Source organism: Cyprinus carpio, chromosome B20, assembly GCF_018340385.1.
Source record: "Cyprinus carpio isolate SPL01 chromosome B20, ASM1834038v1, whole genome shotgun sequence".
In the NCBI taxonomy this organism is placed as follows: domain Eukaryota; kingdom Metazoa; phylum Chordata; class Actinopteri; order Cypriniformes; family Cyprinidae; genus Cyprinus; species Cyprinus carpio.
This window is the reverse complement of record NC_056616.1, coordinates 29,355,240-29,379,002: the sequence shown is the minus strand read 5'-3', so window position 1 is coordinate 29,379,002 and position 23,763 is coordinate 29,355,240. Positions and strand designations below refer to the sequence as shown.

General features: G+C 37.0%; 1 pseudogene; it reads right to left on the bottom strand.

The window, feature by feature from the left end:
• Positions 1 to 10,412: 10,412 nt before the first annotated feature.
• Positions 10,413 to 22,815, bottom strand: LOC109100694 (annotated as a pseudogene).
• Positions 22,816 to 23,763: the final 948 nt, after the last annotated feature.

The following is a 23,763-nucleotide window of genomic DNA, read 5'->3' as shown; positions in this document are numbered from 1 at the left end:
TAAAGAAATCAAACAATATGGGCTTTAAAAAAAGTCTTAAGGTTGAAATAATTACAACTGTTCATTTCAAGGCACTAAGTTTTCTGATCTCTCTCTCTCTTCCTTTTTCCCCCTTAGCTCATTTATGATTTCTTCATTTTCGCTTCTTGTGGAAGTCAGGAATTTCAGCCCCGCGTTGCCAAAAAATACATCGACTGACGAAATTTGTATTTACAGGTGAGTGATTGTCTGTGCAATATTCTTTGACTTCTCATCCTAGTATCAATCAAATGAAGCCAAGTATTGCCAGTAAAATAGGCACAGATATAGATGTCCTGAATACTTGATTCTGATTGCTCAGTAGTGGCATTTTTGCTGGTCAAATATTTTTTTTAATAATTACCACTAAACTGTACAGTTGAATTTTTTGTCCAGTGATAACCAGTTCCAATAGTTTTTTTTTTTTTTTTCAGTATCTGTATATTAAGAACGGTCATATGTGACCCTGGACCACAAACCCAGTCTTAAGTCGCTGGGGTATATTTGTTAGCAATAGACAAAAAATATGTGTATTGGCAAAAATTAATAGATTCTTTTTCTTTTAATGCCAAAATCATTAGTATATCAAGTAAAGATCATATTTCCATGTAGATATTTTGTAAATTTCATACGATGAATATATTAAAACGTAATTTTTGATTAGTAATATGCATTGCTAAGAAATCATTTGGAACAATTTTTCAAAGGTCGGATTTTTCCAGTATTTTTCGCACGCATTTTTTTTTTTTTTTCCTTATTAGATTTTTTTTTCAAAGGCGATTTATCAGTATTTTGATGTTCAAAATAGTGGTGTTATCTCGTCGCCAATGCATTCGTCCTGATCCCCAATACAAACCACTACATCCAATGGAACGCTTATCTATTCTAGCTCTTCAGACAGAAAACAATCTCTTTGACCCCACTTAATGACTGGTTTTGTGTGGGTACAAGGTCATATATGCTGTCTTTTTTAGCGTGGTACACACTACGATAGCTGATAAAACTCCTCTTGTGGATTTCTAGCTCTTTGAAGCTCGTTTGATAGTGAGGACCCACGTAGAGAGGGACTTTGCCTGAAGACAGTTCTGCACAGAATCTACGGAAAGTTCCTTGCCTCCGAGGGCCGTTCATATCCGCAAACAAAATCAACAACATTTTCTTCTTGGTAAATAACCTTTTTTTTGTGGGACAGGGGGTTTGTTGCGAATATACTAGATGAAATAGATTATTCTGTGATATATATCATATATATATATATATATATATACTATTCATGATATATAATATATATATATAATATATATAATATATATATACATATAATAATAGATAGATATATATAGAGATTATATATACCCTATCTCCTTATACCCTAAATTTCTTCCCCCGCTCCTCTCCTGCCCTTACAGTTTTGGATATGAGACCGAACACTTCAGTGAGGCGTAGCTGAAACTGCTGGATATTTTGGGAAGGTATGTCCATATTTAGGACCCTTCTTTGGTTGTCAGTGATGTTGGAGAAATTTAAATCAGAGAAATAAGAGTTTGGAAAAGACATGAAGGTGACCCCCAAAGTGGTTCTATTTTTTGGTGTCTCCTGCATATAAATCAGTTTCTTTCATGGTTATCTGTGTCAGGATCAAGAAGTCTCACACATCATTCTGGTTTTACAGCATCATCAAATGGTTTTGCGCTTCCCCTCTCAAAGCTGAGCACAAACAGTTTTCTGGTGAAAGTGCTGCTTTCCCTCCTGCACTTCACACAGTGCAGAGCTTGTCTTCTCTTCCTATGCCCAGGGTACAGACCACTCAGCTGTTTGTTCACTGGTAAACTGATTGCCCGGGTATCCCTGTGGACGATTATCAGTGGTCGCTACCATTTCAGGGTGGTGCACAGAAACATATTTGTCGTTTCATGCTTGCACCTCGGCCAGTGTTGGTGAATGTTTAACCTTTTTTTTGGTATGATGTCTGGAACCATTAACTGTGAAATTAACTCTGCTATCGCCTTATTGCTGATAATCCTCTTCTGTATTGTGAGCAGCGTTCCTAGATTGTCTTGGTACGGTTCCCAGAACGTGACAGTGGTCCCTATCACCATTACTTCCTCACTTCTTTATCTCTGTGTTCATCTTGTTTTCAGCTTCTTATCCTAAAAGGGATTTTCACGAGTTGGCTTTTCATTGTTTTTTGTAGGCTTATCAGAGCCTGTTGGTGAGGTTTTGCCAAAAACATGGCAGTCAAAAAAGAGGTAATGCCCTTAAGTTTTATTGATAAGTTAAGTTTAATCCCTTGTCATTTTTGTGCCTGATCTCAAATTAAACTGTTTAATTGATCTACCACAAACATTTTTAGCAAGTGAAAAATACTATATACTTTTCTTTCCACAATTTTTTTGTTTTTTTTTTTTTTGTCCAGAATGAAATGTCTTTCACATTGCTTTTCCTAAATTTTTGTAGCCCCGACTCGCTTGGTTGTTTTTTCTTTGGTAGTTTTATGTTTTCTTGAGATTTGGAGGAGAGTTCTATATGTGAGGTGCAGCCACTCATTTTTTTTAGAATCCAAGATCTTGCTCGGCAACAGATTTGTGAGATGTTGTCCCGCAGCCCCCCATTTTCAGGTAACACACCCCCAAATGCCCAAACTCTCCCTCACATACCTTGTGATTGGTCTTGTATTTTGGCAGATACTTAAACCATGACGATTTTTCGAAAGACAAGTTCCCCATCACTGACAGCATCACAGGGTCTTTTTTATTTTTCCCTTTTAAATTAGTGAGAGGGACCCATTGCTCCAATAGTTGTTGTCCACATTACCTATGTCTATTGGACAAGATTTATCAAAGCATGTGTTTTGATTCATTAATATCCACAACATTTTTTGACATAAAGTCTCTTTAAATATCAAACAAGAATAAGGGAAATCCCATTGCTTCAAACAAAATCAACCGTGCTCTCCCCTACTAATTTTCCAGCCTTAAGTTCTTTTTTGTGTTAATTTTGTAGGTCTGCGTCCATGGTAATGCGTCAGTTTTCCTTCTCGCAGTCCTAAAAATCTGTATTGTAGGACACTAAACTGATATTACAATATTGTTAAATGGTTTTAAAATGGAGGTTTTGTATATTTGTTTTTTTTCTGGTGGCTGAACGAGCCTTGTACTACTGGCACAATGGAGTAGAGCATGAGTCCCCCCTTAATGAGGACAACTCTAGTGTCCTCCCTGGCCTATCATGTTTTTTGCCCGCCGCTAACAGGATCTCCAAAGAAGCAACTGGACAACCCCGTCAGTTGTATGTTTCAATTTAATAATGTATTTTTTTTAAAATTGAAAATAAAATCAAATTAATATCTCATACCTTATTAAAAATGTTTGAAGAATTTTTTTTTTTTAACCTACTCTTATGCTCACCAAGTCCTGCTTTTTATTTGATCAAATACAGTGAAAACAGTAACATTGTGAAATACTATTTATTACTATTAAATCTCGACTTATCGCACCTCCCGCTCTAATGTCTGGCTTTAGTTTCTGGCTGTGATACAATGCTGAATTTTTCAGCATCATTACTCAATTATATATATAAAGGTAGACGCCCTACTGAAAAAAACAAAAACCTTTAAAGTCATACCTATTGTATTAACGCTTTTGATCAGAGGTCTGCGCAATAATAAGCACTATTTAGTTTTGTCAACTGGTTTGACATTCTGCCCACATTCCTGCACTTTTGACAAAGTGGTTTGGTATGTTCATTGTGTTTGCTTCTCTTCCATCCATCAGGGCAATATTCAGCTTTGCCTTCTACAATGTGCTCAAAGCATCATTGGAGAGGAACAGCGCCTTGTTTTGAACGGAACTCGCCGCCCACTTACAAAAATCAGACAGGCAAAGGTCAGAAAAAAACAATGCATGGTTGGTCACCTCCTTGCAGTGTACAGAGCGCTCAGATAAACCTCTACCTCTCTTTCCTGCAGGGAAAGGGAAGAAGGACAAGAGGAGCGAGAATGACCTATGGAGACAGCTGGAGGAGCTGGAGCTCAGACGGGGCATTCCAGAACAAGCGACGGCATCATTCTCCACACCTAACACGGACCTCGTCTCCCGCCCTTCTGTGTGGCCCCAACCAACAGTCCCTTTCTACCTCTGCCACAGGGACCCCGTCCCCCTATTTGCTTCTCATGCTGCGTACTTTACCGCACACCCCTCCCCTCGTTCTTCGTCCTCCCCCGTTCAACAGCACTGTAAATAATCCTTTCCCTCTTGCTCTGTATCATTACTAACTACACTGAAGGAGGAAGAAGAAAAAACGAAAATTTGAAGAGAGACCTACTGTGCACTCCTTGTTGTGAAAAAATATGGTGAACATGATTCATCATCACTATGGTGTATACAAAAGGAAATATTCTTAAAAAACCTGATTCACAGTTTCAGAAATTGTTCAGCGTAATTCAATGTCAGTTCCATTCTATTTTTGTTCTCAAGGAACGAAGTGCCCTGGGGACTTGGGTGGGATCTCTGTGCTCACCCTGCAAATAAAAGATGTCGTATGTGAGGATCCGTGGCCACCACATATCTTATTTTTTTTTTTTTTTTTGGTTCCGTCCCTTCTCATACGAAGTCACGAGACTTTTCATCTAGATATAATTATCGATACTATCACCCGCTGACTCAGGGGACACAAACCAGAAATACCCCAGATGACGGAAGCTAGGAAAACCGGAGTGGAAAGAGAAAAAAACCAAAACATTGAACATCCTCTCTGTGGTTTGCAATTTTTTTTTCTTTGACCATATCACTTTGATCGGCTATCTCGTGTTTCGTTTTACCTGTGTACCAGTATGGACAGGTTTTCCATGACTTAATATGTGTCGAGATGGGGGCCGCAAGATCGCTTACGTGGTTTCCCCTTCACATCAATAAAAAGGGGAGCAACCATCTCTCTGAGACCGTTTATTTTTATTTACTAGGGTGAACCATTAATGATCTTGTCATAGTCTTTCAAGTCTGGTCTGCTGTGGAGGACTCTTGGGAAGTCCATGTGGAAAATTCTGTAGTAATCCAAGAGTAACACCTCAAGCTCGGTTTCACGTCCGACACTAGTACCTAAGGACTTCGTTTGGAATGTTCATAGCTGTCACTCCGTCTTCAGAGCGCGCATCGCAGTGTTTTTTAAAACCCGTTTTTTTAAGTTGATCATATATTTTTTACATAAGAATCGATTGCTGACCTTGCTTCTCATGGCACCCCCAGATTGTCCACCGCGCGCTCTGTTCATTTTGTCGTTTTGAGGGTGTGTGATGTCATCTCCAATGACTGAGCTGAGCGAGACACAAGGTTTTCTCTTTCTTTAGTCATGGTAGTGTTTGAAATGACGAAATCCTGCTTATGGGGGGGAGTTTTAGGGCCATAACTCTGATCCGGTTAGGTCCATAATCTCTCTTCTGAAATACCCAGCCGCCAGGGCAGGTTAGAACTAACGCACTTTGAGTTATAGCTCATTAGTTGTTCTCGTGGGACTTCAGCCCCTTTTCTTCTCTTCTTTTATTTGAAGTCTCACCAATCGTGTTGTGGATTTTACATGTGAGGCGGATGATGTTTTATATTATTTTATTTTTTTGAGCCCTTAATCACGTGTCTCTCTCTTCGCTCTCTCTTCCTTGTTTTTAACTCTCCCAAGCTCATAGTGTGTTGTTTAGGATGGCCCAAGTTTCGATATGTAAAAAAATTCAAAAGAAAAGGGTTTGATGAATAGAATAAATCTAATTTATTTTAAAAAGAAAGAGAGATATTAAATAAACCTGTTTTTTGTTGATATAACTTGCCTGCTTTGGTTTTCTTAATTGCCTTTTGTAGGTTTCAGTGTTATATTTATTTTTTCAGAATTACACCCTGATTAACCCATGAGGCTTAGTGTCATCTTTTGATTTTTTTTTGTCTATTATTATTAAAGTTTATACTTTAAAGTACAGTTTGATCTGAGAAAAATATGAAGGTTTAAGTTAAATTAATAAGAGCATTAATGTGCAGTTTAAATCCAGTATGTGTGGGCAGAAGGCTCATTCCAACTGCTCAGAATGAGTGATTACAGAGGAATAATTTATTACACGCAAGCAATAGAGAGGGACAGTGTTTTTTTTTAAAGCAAATGATACAAAATAAGGTTTCACTCTGTTGCACAAAAATTGGCTTGATATATTTATATGTATTATATTGTTTATTTTATATGGTGAATAAATAAGAGTATGATAGTTGGTAGTCTTGATAATAAATTAGTCTTAAAGATTTTACATTTTATGTATTTTCTGTTGTCATTTACTCAACCTCATGCCATTCCAAACCTGTTATGAATTTCTTTTTTGTACTGTTGAAACATGAAAGAAGATACTTGGGGTAATCAACAGTTGATGCGTAGCATTGATTTTCATAGTATGGAGATATATGAAAAAAAAACAATCCTAATGCAAGTCATTGGCTACCAACGACTTTGATTACCCAAACACTTATTTTGTCTTAAACAGAAGAAAGAAATTCATACAGATTTGGAATGACATTTTTAGGGTGAGTAAACGATGTCAAAAAGTTTTAATTTTCAGCGGTGATCTAGACAAAATCACAGCTTCACTATAGAAACTACACACAAATGCATATGTAAGAAATCTTATATAGGCATAGATTTGTCAGATTGAGGGACCCATTTATAATTTTAAATGCTTTCATCTTGCAATTGTGGTCAGAGCTCAGTCTATAAATGCCAGTGATTTACATTAGGTATGACCAGACGTCATGGTTGTTTGGTGTCCTGTCTCACGGTTTTACAGCAATTTTTTAAACCGACAAGAACACTGCATGTCTGAAACAAGCAAACGTGTAGTGATTATTTTCACCAACAGCGAGGGCGCTGAAAAGCTACACTGATGATTACTTGTTGGATCTCTCCGCTTCTTTTCAGCCTGGAGGAGAGCAGAGCACTACAGTATTATCATCATTATTCAAAAGAGAGACGATATCGCTTTCAGAGTAGTCACACATACTAACTATTACTAACTAGAACACGGTGAATTTCAGGTACTGTTTGTATGTAATGTGTTGTAACAGGGTGGGGCATTGGACCATTGTTTTGCACACACAGTTTTTTTTTAAAAGCTAACATTACCAAAACCAAAGGTTCTCAAACACACCTGTTAAGTAACCATGAAGACCAAAGATGTTCTTATTCATGTGATGTAAACTTCCGCACTTCATTTTCCTACGTGGAAGTAAGCTATTTTTATTTGAATGTGCGAGATTTCCTATTCATTAGCTGCTATAGATTTTTTTTTTTTTTTGTGCTGCTATAGAGTAAACGGTAAGACTATCTGCGCTACCAAAGCAGTGTGTTTATGATTATGATAATACATTAAAATAATAATATAACAACTAGCACAATAGACTGTTTTTGTAGTTAAAATAACAGGACGTGGATGTCACCAGAACATGTCCATCTTTCAACTGCAAATAGCCTTGACATCATTGAAAAAGAACATAAATTGCAGAACGAATATTTAACGGCAAGCAATATTAGACGATAGGATGTTGCTTTTCATATAAGCAGACTTTTTGCATGACAGTGGACAGCAGGTATTTGAAAAACTTGTGTCCATTCATGAATTAATATTTCAAAGACAATTCTAAAGTTTTATCACAAGCTTTAATCACTCTGTATATTTACAACACATTTTTTAGTTTTGGCAAATAAAGCTGGCATGTTTTTCTTAAGCATATAAATCAATACATGAAATTTAAAGAAAAAAAAAAACATTAAAAATATTAGATATAAGTTTACAGTTGAGTTCAAGTTATAGCTCTTTCAACCAGCGACTGAAACTGGGTCTTCTCATTGCATTACAGTATATAAACTATTGCATAAGACGATGCAAGGCACAGTGTCGTAAGTGCCACTTAAACTGAGTGAAGAAACAAACTCTATGCTACATTAAAGCAAAGTGCAATGACGGCTCATTCTTCCTCTCTGTGGAGTGGGCTTGATTCCTCAGCCGGAGGATGGTCCTCTAGCACCTTGCGGGCTCCGGAAAGAAGTCCCTGAGGTCAAACTAAGGAACGACTGATGTGAAGAGAAATCAGAAGTAATCAGTACCAGTTCTGGTGTCCATAACATTGTGGTGTGAGAACTACAAGTACTCACAGGACAGATTTTTGGTAAGTGACTATGAATGCTTGAACTTGGTTAACCTATACATTGTTCAAACACATGTCCAAAACAAAAATGTATGGCGCTACACATAATATTTTCCATATTAATTTGACACTTGTACCAAAACACAGCAGGGACTTTGAAAAGGTCACATATTTTAGGGTGGGATTGCTGAATAGTCCATGATCAGCGGTGCAGTTTACAGCATGACCACACTACATGCCTGAGGAAAAAAACAAGACTGAAGAACAAAGCCATTTGTGTTTGAGCTGATCTTTAAAAGGGAAAAAGTTTGAGGGGGTGGCTTCAGCCAGAGGCAAAAACTGAGCCATTAGACAAGGAATAAGCCCTGGTCCACAAGTACTTCAGCTGAAATAGAGAGTGATGGGTAGCGTGATGGTGAATTTTTTTTTACTTCACAGTGTTGGATCACTTTAAAGCTGACTATGAGTGCCACTTAAAAATTAAATCTAAATAATAATAAAATATATAAATGAAAAATGACAATATAAAGGAAAAATTACCTATCACTTTTAAAAAAGTAGACCTTTTACATTTATTGTTTTAAAATGTTAAACTAAAAATCATCACAATAATACAGTGCAGCAGGGAGGATTATGAGTTTTTGTAGACAAATGTTGAACAGGTTTTTGTTTTAATAATTCAAATAAGGTCTGCGGGTGGACACAAGCTCAAAATATTTTCCTGTGTTATTCTACGACATACAATACACCAGTAATACCCCCTCGTGACATTTTTAAAGCTTTTACTTGTCTTGAAAATGGCAGTTGCTAACAAGTGGCTAAATGAGACTACAGAGGTTTACACCATCACGCTTAAAACAGGAAAAAATGAATGTCTACTCAATAGTCTGCTTTTACAGCCTGGATGTGTTTAAAATCACACTCTTGGAAACTATTCTCTAACTCAAACTTTCAGGGAAAATGTCACAGTTGTAAACTTCCACGAGGGGGATTGAAGTCACAATGGTTGTGTTTCCAGATGGACCTTTTAAGAATGTGGAAATTCTGTAGAATTTAACCAATCGGATGACGACTTGAAGTGTTTCCCATTTTGTGCGTCTTATTCATTGCATATTCAGCCAATGTTCCATGAATGTGATGTCTGAGGCTGAGACTAGAGTAATGTTGTCTTCCAGGTTAGATTGCATTTAAAATGATTTATATTATTTGTTACATTAAACAAACATTAACATTAATGAAATAAAACTAAGATTTATTAATCGATCGATTTTTTATTTTTAAATGAATACATTGGTGATGATTTCTTCATTTTATTTTAAGTGGCACGTACAGTCTTCCATAAATTTAGTCCTCCATCGGCTCATTTTTAATAGAGGAAAATGAGAGCATTGTTTAAAAATGTGTGTAGGCAGAGTCATTTGAGAAGACAAAATACAGGCCCCTTCAAAAATCAGAATGTAAATGCATGCGAAAAATATAACAATTACAGCACCATTTTATGGCATCATTGTTCTACACCTACACTGTATAAAGGTCTGATGGCTCACAGAAACGTGACTAAGTACACTTCAGGGCATCTCAGTTTTAAAAACACAAGGAAATATAATGATACATGGGGTAATGTTGTCACGAGATACATTTTCCCTTTATCACTGGCAGATTTCAGTCTTTACACAGTGTGCTTGATTGTCACTCTTTTTGATGGATAACATTATTTTACATATCTTTGAATGTATAGTACTGTAGCGGTTTATCAGTATTGTTAATTTTAAATGACCCAAGGAAGATTCCTTACTCTCTCTCTCTTTTGCATCTACTCTACCTCTATTGATAAGTTGGCCATCCTCCCAGAGAATTTCCCTTATTAACTAGCTCGAACTGCTGAAGCACTGACTCCAGAAAGAGCGCAATATTGATTTGAGGTGACTGAGAGAAAACCAGCTTGTACGGAGGAATGGATTTTCATTTTTTTTTCATAAGCCTCGAGAAACCATGTAATATAGCCGGTTTAAAAATAAATCCAATGGCTCAGAGCTGAATCTGAAATGTTGGATTGGAGATAGGCGATGTCGCGCCACGCTGGTTCAGAAAAACTGCAGTCCCGTCTGAGACTTTCTTTGGCTTGAGAAGCAAATCCTGTAAGGCAATGCGGGGGGGAAAATTAAGGCACTTGTTTTGGACAGTGTAGCTCTCCACACAAGACATACAAACCGAGGGCAAGACCGCTCATTGTCCTGAGGGACAACAGGCGGATGGAGAAAGGAAGGATGTACAGCAGACTAGAGGCGGTTTAGGGTCTGCTACTCTGTCCAAAGCTTTGGAGGAGAGTGGGTGTTTCACAGTTGGAGATGTTTTATCCTCACATGATAGCCACAACAGCTCCTGCAGGCCGCGCAGCCCCGTTTTTGTTTCTTTGGGGCTGAAGATTGTCAGGATGGCCTCATCAAATACTGTCTTTAGTCCCTTCTGAGTCAGTGCCGAACACTCCAGATAGCACTGGGCTCCAATCTGTGGACATCAATATACAATTTTGAAACAAAACTCTCAACTTTAGGTTAAAGGGACAGGAAATTTAGTTCCACAGAACACAAAATGAGAGGTTTGGCAGAATGCAGAGCTGCTAGTTTCCATATAAAGAAAATTGATAGTGACCACAGATTGTCGAGATCCTACAAAAGGAAATTGAAAATTTAACCTTGAAAATCATGCTTGACAGCTGTGGTCAGCATTCATTGTCATTGAATGGAAAAGAGTAGCTCAAAAAAATCTGTTAAAAATCTTTCTTTCTTTGTGTTCCACAGAAGAAAGTCAGTGATATGGGACGACGTACTTGGAACAACACTAGGATGAGACAGAATTTTTATTAATCCTTTCAGTGCTTTGCAACACAGTGGGGCAAGTTTATGAATAGATACATCAAGAATAAAACTGAAATGAAGCCAAACTGCCAAACATATGAACATCCATCACCTCTCTGGCTAGTTTGAGGCCTTGCTCATAGGTCAGTGGCTTCTCCTTCATCTGGAGCAGACGTGCCAGTGTCTTTGGGTCATCTCGCAAGTCAATCTTAAATAGAAAAAAAAAAAATCCAATAAATAAATTGCTGATTCATTTTATTTTTATTTTCCATAAATATTCATATTTAGACTTTGATCTGTTTGAGCTTCATCTGATAATAGACAATAATAATAACTATTATTAATAATATCAATGGTTTAATCTGTTAATAAAATACAGCAACAATAATAATAAATGATTATGTATAGTTATTATTATTATTATTATAATGAAATCACATTACTGTCTGAACTAAAAAACTCCTGCACCTGTGTCCCGATGAGGATGTAGGGCACATGAGGCATGCAGGATTTGAGCTCAGGTACCCATTCCTCCTGCACATTGTGATAGGAAGCTGGATTCACGACAGAGAAGCAGATGAGAAAGACGTCTGTGTTGGGGTAGGAGAGGGCCGCAGCTGGTTGTAGTCCTCCTATATGACGACGAGTAAAGTAAGGCCTGCTTTAGACTCAGTTCATCTCTCTTACAACTGAAATATGATGCAAAAGATCTTTTTGCAAAACAAAATATAAGTGAAAGAGTGCAGAGGATTAATTTAAAGGTTAAAGATTCATTTAAAGCTTTTTTGTGTGTCTAACATACCCCCATAAGTTGTGCTCAGTTTATGTAATTGTATAAATGTACGCATTTGCAAACCAACAGACTTTAAATTAAGGACTTTCTCTAAAGTGTGCATATTCATTATGATATAATAATGCAAACATGTCTCGGGATATATAGCTGTGGAAAGCACAGTCTGAGCTGTAATAACAAATATTTTAAGTGTTGATTGGTGTTATTTTCTGGTATTAAGATACTTCAACACCACACCAGAAATGTGTTTCTTTTTTTGACTATTATTATGCTGAATACCTTTCAGAAATTAGGATTCAGTTTATTTAAAGTGCCTGGGTGAGAGAGGCCAATTTGATTGTTCCTTTAATGAGACACTTTAGCTTGACAGTTCTGGAGGATATCATGGAGAAGTATTCTTGAAAAAGATAATTAAATTTAGAATCATGCTACCATTCAAAAAAATGGGGTCAGTTGTTTTTTTTGTTTTTTGGAAAGAAGATATTACTTTTATTCAACAAGGATGTCAAAATTGGTAGTAAAAATTTACAATGTTACAAAATATTTGTAAAACATCCTGAAAAAAAAAAAATGTCATGACAAAAATATTAAGCAGCACATCTGTTTTCAGCAGCGATAATAATAATAAATGTTTCTTGAACACAAAATCAGCTTATCAGAATGATTTCTGAAGGGTTTTACAAAACTGTAATTTTTACTGCATTGTTTCTTAAATAAATGCAGCCTTGGTGAGCATAAGAGACTTTTAAAAATGATTAAGTATAACCTAATTTGAATTTGCAGGTACCCCTGGTGGATCACTGGACTAAACAATAGTGAAACAGTTAAAAAATGAGTATTCTGAGTCAATAAATGTAATTTTCTGGTAAAATTTTTACATGTAGAGCATCATTATTATTCATGACTTTATTCTATCACTTATTATGAAATGTAAATGAACATAAATAATTAACATCAGGCCTTTAAAACTTCAGTGCCGAATGACAGCTCCGCACCAGCGCCAGCATCTTGTAAAAGTCAGTTCTTCTTGAGTGCCATTGATCTCATAGTGAGTGATCAATAGAAGAGAAGGGCCAGACATCACACAGATGCTCCTCTGTATCAGTGAACTGCTTACAGGAGCAGATGTACTGGATTATATAACTTTCATTTATACAGCAATGTGCGGCTCACTACATTAGACAGTCTTTTCAATTCTGAAACGCAGCAGATATTCTTCATTACAGCTCATACTGTGCTTGCTACAGCTATATGTCCTAAGAAACATTTACTTAATTATATCAAGCTGAACAGTAGTACTCACACATTAGCTTTCTTTATTACTTCAAGCAAAAACAGTCGTTGAAACAAAGTAAAAAATAAAAAAAACAGTGACCCTCAGTGCATTGTTAGTAAAAGTTGGTAAATATGTTTTATTGTTATGCAAATCAGTACCCTATAGCGCTTTTCACCAGTCTGGTACAGTATCTGAGACATGCAATGTAAAATATGCATATAATGCTATTTTCCCTTGTATTGCATGTTTTTGCATATAAAAGAATAGTTTATTTCCTCATAATTTATTCAATCCTGTTTCATGAATGCCAACCCCCCTGTGCAATGTCAGCAACTGCCAAAGTCCTTATAAGAGAATATTCCTAATGAGAATAAGAGAATTCCTTATAAAAGCCAATAAAACTGATGCTGAAAAAAAATTGTTAAACAGATGAGTGGAAGTGACAGTAATGATCAATCATAAAAAAAAAAAAAATAATTATGTGACTATTATTTTTTTTCCAACTAATTTAAGTTACAACACAAATATGTTGCAATATATTCCAGGATTAAAACTCTAACAACTGGCGCCCCATAAGATGCGTATTACAGGGCCGGCTGATTCTGTGATGCCTTTAGACACACAAGGAAAATAAACAGCTGGGCTTTGGTTCAGATGCATCTATCTCTTCAGGCTGTATATGAATAGTTATGAGTTTCCTTTTGAATCACTGCAATAAGCCAAAATCAAAGTCATTATGGTGAGCTGACAGTGACAAAAACAACCCAGCCTGTGGTTTGTTGTAATTTCAAGTCAGTGCTTGCAGCTTTATTTACAACATTATTCAAAACAGGCTATACATTCTACCATTAAATGTGACTGTGATGCAAAGTTTACATTTAGAGTGATCTGATGCATGGCCACAATGTTTTAATTTAGTAATGTTTTTAAGAGTTTCAAATGCAGTTGATGAAATTAGTAGGGGAAAGACATTAACCAAGTGAAAAAAACATGATTTTTGTGTTATGTCTTGTTTTATATGGCTGTATATTCATTGGTATTTGGTAACCAATGTGAAGTTGTAATTAAATTTAAATGCATTTGAGGGCAGTCAGTCTTTTTGAGGAAGTCGGCATGAAATAAAAAAAATCTGAAATGCATGTTATAGATCTTATTGTGAATTATTTAGCTATACATAATGTTTAATTTGTCACATTCTTTACCTTGTATTTATAATCAAAATGCCGTAACTCGATCTTCCAGTAAAACGTCAGAATGCTATCTGGTGACGTTTGTTGGACTTTTCCAATCATTTTGTCTGCCTAAACCCCACCACTTTCTTACAATATTGTTAGTGTTCAATAGTGTAATTGTACAATAGTGTTCCTGTGGCTCAGTGGTAAAGCATTGCGTTAGCTGTGCAAAAGGTTGTGTATTCAATTCCCTGGGAACACACATGATAAAAAAAAAGAAAGTATAGCCTGAATGCACTGTAAGTTGCTTTGGATAAAAGTGTCTGCTAAATGCATAAATGTAAATGCAATATACTGCAAGCTCTCATTTAAGTCTGCCTCCACTTGAATGTATAGAAGGAAACATCTGCTTCTGTTATTGTGACTATATAGACTTCAGAAGCATTAACTCACTTGTCCAGCAGTATCGTACAATCCCAGTAAGTGCTGCCTCCCAGATACTGTTATATTCACTGAAAAAAATAACAGCAAAAACGGTTTGTTACATTCATTATGCATATCAAACAGAAAAATACTGTGCAGAATATGGCTATAAAATGTGTGTTTGTCCAGCAGTGTTTCTGCTCCTGATGTATCACATCCCTCTGATGTACTTCCAGAACTCTGGACCTGCTGTTTGGTTGTGGGTGGGAACGGAGGTTGATTTAGAACAGGACAGCTGTCAACAGCAAGGGGTGACTGGTTTTGGAAAACAGGGAGGGAAAAGTGGTGTGTGTGCTCGCATACATATTTTCATTCTGTTACGGGTGATGAGGAGGAGAGAACGGCTGTGTTGACACAAGCGAAAGGAAGAAAAAAAACCCCAGACAAGTCAATCTTTTGTCATCAAACAACACACAATAAAAGACCACTGCAGAGAACAGGAGAACAGCTGGACTCAACATTTCACCGAGGTTTCAAACAAACCGCAGATACTAGTCCCCTGTGTGTCCACACTCTTTTCAAACTCAGCACTCTGATAATGGTTTGAGAAGACTGATTAAAGGAATGTGTGCGTGAGAAAAGAAAGAGACTGTGATGTGAAAGGTGGCCCTCACCAGATTCTTCAGGCCTCAAGCACCTTCTGAGACTGAGACACCCTGAACTGAATTCAGTCTGCTCAACTACATGATGGGCTGCAATACTGATGACTGGGACCATAAAAAGATTATACCAAATATTTCATAACCCATCAACTGTACTGAGCCAGATACCCATGGATGCTTCCAAAATGACCAATAACCTTCCTGTCAGAACCAAAGCACTTCCTGCAAACTATAGATCTGGCGTCCTTAATGAGCTGAGAAGCTTCTGGAAAAGGAGAAGACAGCCTCTCCAATATCCCTTGAAAATAAGCCTAGCAAAATGTCGGAAGAAATTCACCACAGATAATTCAGATTAAACACTCCAATATAATGGCAATAAAAATATGGCAATGCAAATTTTGAGTACAGATGAACACCACTGATTATAAAAATAATCTGATATTTAAAATCTAGGCTCTCCAATAGGATTCACCTTTTATCCTGCTGCTTTCAAGCTTCACAAATAACAAAAAAGCTCCATAAAAGAGTTCTCCATACAACTTGTGTGCTAGATTCCCGGTCCACTGAAGTCATATTATAGCTTTGTGTGAATATCAATGTCTTATTCACAAACAAACTGTTTGACGATCCAGTTACAGCTCACTTGAGGGGTAGATTTTCATGGAATATGAAGTAAAACATTTTTTGATTCTTACCATCAAAACACTAAGAATATACCACAAGTCATATGGACCACTTTTATGATAATTTTATAGTGTTCTGTTGACTTTTTAAATATCTTTTTTGATAATATTTCATTATGAGAAAAGTTTTTTTATTGTTCTCCAAACAACAAACATTTGTTCAACTATACTGAATGCATAATTTGAATAGTTCTAGTTAGTCATAAAAACAAAACCCTAAAAGACACTAAAAACCCTAAAGCAGTTCTTACGCTAGCTTAACTGTTTCACTTGAAAAGGCATAATGTTTGTTTCATAAATTATGATTGCAAAAAGGGTCTGTGCGGCCCTTTTTAAATTCAAATGAAATTTTCAGTCATTTCTTACAACGCTTTAAGCGATTGCTAATCTCAATGCTAATTTTAACAATCATGTGCTCAACACTGGGGACAAGAGACAAATACAAAGCAGCAGCTCTAATGCCCCTAACTTAGCCTCATGGAGGTACAGGGGGTCACTGAGGAGGTGAACTGTGGTGTGTTGCAGCTGTAGGAAACCAGCCAAGCGGTGTTTTGATTAGATGTGCTTAGAAGTTCTTTCCCTGTAGACTATGAAGATGGACCAGAAACAGTGGCCTTGAGTCTGTTGCTTTGTATCAGCTGTTCCTGACAGGTCCTCTTACCAGCACGATTCCTTTCCCCTCTTGGGGCTGGGCTAAATAAGGAGTCTAATCTTTTCTCTCACTTACTGATTCTCTGACTCTTTCTTTGCCTATAAATACAAAGCCACTAGTACAAAAAACAAGGCTGGGGTGATGTGAGGTGAAAGTTTGAGAGAAGTAGAGAAATTCAAGTCTGTAGGGATGGAGAAGGTTTGGTGGCTGTGAATCAGGCTCTCAGCTGTTCTCTCCAGTCAGCTGCTTTTCCCCATGAGGCTCGAGCTTTCTGTAAACCCCAGCCCCCATTCTGTGGCCTGGAGAGAAATCAATGTTGTGTTACAGTCTCACTCAAGCAAGCCTGACCCACTGTTGTGAAATGTGATTTGGGGCGTCAGAAGCCAACACGCCCCTCCAGACCTCAACATTCTTCATTCCTCTTTTCTCTTTCATAGACTGGCCTGTGACATTGAGTCAGCCAATATATCTGCATTTAGTGAGCTTTAGCCTATAAGAACAGTACAGCGAATTGTATAGATACTCACATGGTAATAGCAAGAGACTGCAAATTTAATTTAGACAATTTCCATTCCATCACCAGGGCATTAGGTCTCAAGTGATAAGTAAGCATTTATTGTAGATGATTTCACTGCTCTCTCACAACTGACACCCATTTTCCAATGGTGGACTGTTGTCCACCATTCATTCCATTAAAATAGTCTTTTAGCAATAAATATATTGGCATCTTAGATCTGGTACTGGTAATTGGTGCATTGTGCACCATTCAAAGTGCAATTGTCACAACTGTTTTATGTCAGCAAACTGGCCAATGCCACCACTCAATTCAACCTTTACATCAACCTGCCAAATATATCCACTATGCTCTTGCAGAGTTGTGATCCATAAATTGGTTTCTGTTTTTGACCACTAGTGTTTCTTCAAAGGCATTGGTTGGTCAATCTGCAAAATAAGCCACTGGGTTTTATCCTCTTTTCAATTCCTGTTTTTACAACACTTTGCTTGCCAGAGGGAAGTGTACATAATCTACATACACATTTTGCATAGCATAACTAAAAAAGACATTAATGCGATTAATCTTGTATTCTGAAGCCAAAAGAATCTGTAATGCCCTTACACAGCACTTGCTATAAGATTGAGCTTTTGCTTGTCAGTGAACGTTTTGTCACAGTATTTCCACTCAGCAAAACATGAAATGAGCTCAACCACTCCACTAATTAGGAATTTTCATTTAATTACTTATTAGGAACTCTTTCTAGGTTTCTATGAGCCATTTCTCTTTAAGGTCTTCCTCAAAAATATTTACATTTATAATATTACTTGAAGGGACAGTTCACCCAAAAATGGAAATTCTATCATAATTTACTCACCCTCATGTCAGTACTATTATGCTTTGGACCTGGATTATCTAGAACAAATTCAAGTAAGCTTTAGATGTAACCAAGTAAACAGAGTGGGGGAACTAACCAGAAGAATTCGCTGCTAATTGCATAGAGATTTTCTCATGGGGTTTTATAGTGATGTTTTTCAATTTATGAGTAAAATAAAGCCTGTGGTAAACATAAGGTGATGATACTTTGATGTTTTGTTCTACAACATAAACTGCACACACTCACACCCAAACTTTCTTATCTAGTTATTTATTAAAAACATATGTTTTAAAAGATTTTGCGATCTCATTAAAAATTTGTTTTGGATATGGATGTGTGTAATATACATTGTAGAACAAAATGTCAAAGTATCGTCAAATTATGTTTACCACAGGCTTTTTTATATGTTTACCAGCAACTTTTACTCATAGTTCAAAAGAAGGTTTACTTTCTTCAACCACTCCATTAGACAACTTTTATTCTTTTCACCAACCAACCACTCACCAAATCTGGTGTGTTGATACCACTAACCATCAAACCATCTGCACAGGATTACAGGATATCATAAGCAGCAAAGAATAAAATATCTTCAAAACCAGAACAAAACTCATCTGAAATACTCTGGGTGTTTCTGGTCTCCTTTATTAGTATTATTAAATATATAATTATTATTGATATCAGTGTTAATAAACAATCTAACTGATAGGCTCTTGTTTTATTAAAGCTCAGAATATTATTGCTCATGGTGATCTTTCAAAACCCTGTGCTTTACAGATCTGCCAAATCAAGGAGAGATCAAATCAAATGGAAAATGTAGTGGAAAGATAATGAAAAAAACAATAGGTGTTAAATTAGCGATCTGTGCCGATACAATGCCAGCTGTGGGTGAATGGAGCGTAGCAGCACAAAGAGTTACCATTAGCTATGGCATAGATGAGTGTTTAACATTGAAAATTGCTACTTCCCAGCCTGTCCCTATAACTAAAACGAACTATAGCTTTCCAGCTGTAGGTATTTTAATATTGACCACGTGGCAATATACACAATGCAGTATCACTGCTAGATTAGTTAGTTTTGTCAGGAGTGTAGTGGGAGCCACAGTAGACGATGACTCATCTCAAACACATTAACAGGCACTGTGTCATGGACCGGGAATGTCATTGGTTTGTTTTGGACAAGAGGATTCAGATCCTGTGGGATTTATGGATGGAAACCACAGTCCCAGATACTGTTGGGTTGAGCTGTAGTTCTCTAGATTGCAATCACAATGGCTCTGGTGAAAAGAATATAATTTTAGTTCAATCACTTATATTATATTTGACCTTGTTTACATGAGTTATTTCTTGTAAAGTATTCTGTATGTGTTACAATTAATAAAAACACTAGGCTGTGTAAAAGACATAACTGGAAAAGATAAATTATATGATATTACCTTTTCTAATGTACACTACCAAAGTTTTGGGTCAGTAGTTTTTTAGTCTATTAAACAAAATAAATATATCTCCAAAAAGCTGCTGCTTGGATTGCTCAGTTAACCATTTAACTATACATTTTGAAAAAGCTGCTTATTTATTAATTATATGTTCACTTATAATTCAATTACCATATTCTCAGTGCTTCCTATATTGCAAACTGTTTCATTACTGCTGAGGCATGAATGAATTTCATAGTTTTTCATTTAAGACCAATTCTAGTATAGCAACACAGTAAAGCTTTCAGTGGCCTACAATGGGAGCTCTGTGCACTTTATCCTGCACATTAAGCCACTATGTGACAATTCACTACTTTATTATGATGCTTTGTCAAGGCCTTTCTCCAAGGGCCTAATATGAATGTAAGTGATTGATTGGCACTGGAAGAATATTGTCTCTCTTCTCTCTCATTCTGTACTACTCTGTCTATACTTTCATGACATGTAATGTAAATGACGGCAGTCCACCTCTAAATGGTGCTTAGGCACTTCTAACTTTTACATACCATGACTTAAATTTTAATTCAGTTTGCCAGCACACTATAAAGGAACCAAATAAAATGCCTTTATGTGTCCGCTATTCTTTATGAGCACGGTTTCATTTCCTTAAAGGTGAAGTGTGTTGTTTATGTACAACTAATGTCACCAAAATTAACTGTAAAAATTTAAACAGGTTTCCCAAACACTCTCACTGTTGGATTCTGCTTAGGATTCTTAAAAGTCTTGTGGCAAACTTAAAGTTGTCTTGGCAGGAGAAAGTATTTAAAACATTAAAAATAAAATCATCACAGCTTTAAAAACCACAAGGTTAAACGGTAATGATGCGATTTAAATTATTTTTTTAATTTTTTCCTTTCTCTTTGGAGTGTTACAAGCTCTTGGTCCATTAAGAAGATCTGTAAAGTTGCAAAGACTAAAGTCTCAAATCCAAAGAGATATTCTTAATCTATAATCTAAAAATATAATCTAAAAATCAATGCGTTTCAGAAAGGTGGGGCATAGAGGAGAAAAAATTATGTACAGTATGTGAAAAATAATGTGTTTTCTAACCTTAAACCACATAAACACGTTGCATTATACCAAATACACAAAATAATGTTCTTTTTAGCAACATCATATGACCCCTTTAAACTCTGCTCAGTCAGGCCTTTAATTGCTTTTTTTATTGTTATTACCAAAAAGTGCATGCATTCAAACTTTTGTTCTGTGATATCCATTTAGTGTCCTCTGGATGGCCTCACTCATCAGCTTTATTCAACTGCAAGAGTTGACTGAGAATCACACTCCCTGAAGATCTTTCCATCTCATTCAACTCCCAAGAGTTTAAAAGTTTTACTCACTCCTTGAATGAGTTCAGTCTGTGTGTTTGAACTGAGCCTGCACTGGCCAGCTGGAGGAAATTACAACACAGGATACTATTAAAATCTCATAAAAGGAAAAGAGTTCTACTTTTTGGCACAGCCCAGATAAACATGCCTTATTTGATCATATGACACATTGGAGCGAAATGTGCAATATAGAAAATCCTTTGACAATACCTGCTTTCAGGTTTTTAAGCTATAAAAAACACTTTCACAAAAGAGAGCCAAAAAGATTGGGGCTAAACTGAGTTTTTTCCCCCTCCATGTTTCATAGTAATTCACCAGTTTTTTCTCTCCAGTCCTGGAAATATGTGAATCACTCAGTCATTGTGGTATCATTAATCATCTAAAGACGCTGAATAAGAGATCTTGCTTCAAAATCCAAACCAGTGTAAATATGAAATGACAGCAACTCACTCCACTGCTTTTTCCAACTTTTCCAAAGCTAATAACGTCTACTGAAAAGACCTGTATTGCATTTGGAAGACTGCATTAGATTAGAATGATTGCAGACATCTACTTTTGCAGCACTCCTTATATTAGTGTCATTTTGAAATTTTTCATCTTAGAATTTTTTATAGTTGGGAAAACTTTTAATAAGAGATCATAGCTACATCCGAAATCACATACTGTCAAGTAGGTGCTATATTTGGTTTGAAACATACTTTAATTCTGACTGTTAAAAAGTGTGTTTTTATATAGTATGAATATGGGAGGTATGAATGAACGTACTATTATTCTCTATGTTGTTACTGTCACGTGACCTACCAGTGTCAGTTGCGTCCCTTCACTGCCACTTAAAAATCCTCTTCTGTGGCCTCATGGGATAGTACAGTGTCTCTGTGGATGTTGTAAGTCAGGTACTTTTTTTGCCTCCTGTTCTTATGAATTCAGATACACTGCTTTTTTCATGTACTGACTTTCACCTACTAGTATGGAAGCAGGCATATGGACACAGGGCTTGTTGTGTAATTTTTTCTTCCTACAAGTTCTTTTAAGAAGGTTCTTTCTTTATATTTGTGAGGGAAGTGTCCTGCTGTTTCCAGAGGATGTTGAAGCTGACCTGTCTGTCACTGTGTAATTAAGACTTGACCCTCATAGGATTCTGGGAGCATGCATGTGTCATAGGGGGCTTTCCCCTGATGAAAACCCAAAGCCTTTATGCATTCATAGCCTACATATGCGTTTGAGTCAGAGAGAACAAGAAAAAACTTAATGGATGGCAACACATTTGTAACCATAAACCACTGTGGTTCTACAAAGCTATAATTCCTCCAGTAGGCTACTGACAACGCGTTTAGATTGCGTCTGTTCCTGTGATCAACAGGTTGCGGCTCTCGCGAGCTCTTACTTTTACAGATTTTAATAGCGACACCCTTTTGAAATTCATTAAGTAGGCCTACAATATAATAATTTTCATTAACCCTTAATTAGAGGGCTCTGATCCCAAACTATAATTTGTACCCTGTTTCTACTTTTTAGTATGTCGGGCCTCAGTCCTCGCTCTGGCAGTTTGCTATCTCCTCTTTCAGATGGCTATTCTTGGGACCGTCCCCTACCCGACTGCAGTGGGGGGCGGTAGACAACGATTAGGTAGACATACTGTAAACTGCATTTCATAAACAGGGAATTCAGTTGAATGCTTTGAGCTTGAAACCGTCTTACCTGCATAGTGATCGAATACAGTTGGTACATATTCCTCGGGAAAAGCATCGTTTGCGTAACTCATCAGCAAACAGGTTTTGCCCACAGCTCCATCGCCGACCACAACACATTTCAACATCTTTTTGGCCGCAGTTTCGAGAGGATCTCTGTTACTGCCTCCATCCTCAGCCGCTTCCACTGCGTTCTGCCTACTTTTCGAGCTGAGAGTAGGCATGATAGTTGGACAAGTCCAGAAACTACTATATCCTCCACAGGTAGTCAAGTCTTCGGTCGACTAGAAATACAAATCTTTAAGACGTTAGTCTTCGTGTGACCAGTTGAAAACACCCCGAGTTGGCGTGTCGTACGGTGCGCAAGCAAATCCGTCAAGTAGGTGACCCACGCTTTAGCTCGTGCTTCCAAAACAATCCCTCGCCATCGACAGCAGTTTCAAGAAAACTCACGATAACTCCTACAACTTGCATTCCGATATTTTACATTTTCCTGATTCGACTACGAAACCGTTTCAAAAACAGTGGCTGGGGCTCCGGTTTAATTCCTTCATACTCCAAACAGCTTTCCAAATTCGCCCCTCCGCGGCTACGCATCGTCAGTGTCAGGAAATCATTGGTTTCCTCGCGAATTCCATATTAGGCAGGAGTGGGCTGGGAACAATAGGGGCTCTGTCCACAGCCTGCTCAGACAGGGGACTTCAGCGGCACAGGAGGGGCGGGAGGACGTCCCAAATCTAACTGCGTTTCCTAAAATATGGCGCCACAGGGAATTAGCAGGAGGTGGATTTTCATTCATTCATTCATTCATTCATTCATTCATTCATTCATTCATCCATTCATTCATTCATTCACTCATTCATTCATCCATTCACCTTTTTTCTTTGACGTTTCAGTAATTTGTCTAGCCTGTAGTTTCTTTCATATTAATTTATTCAGTGTTCATTTATTCATATTTTTTCGAAGGCTTTATGATGAAATTCACTCAGGTTTAATCTGAAATGAGTTGAATGAACATGAAAAGTTTTATGAAATGTTCACGGTGATACTGACGTGGTACCATCATACTGACGTAGCCTAAAGCACTCTGCATCCCGGTGTAATCAAGATTGCACATAAACCTTACGTAAAGTCATGGATTAAAACCCTATCCCTTAGTAACTCACTTGAACTGTTACATTTACTTTTTGTGCTCACTTAA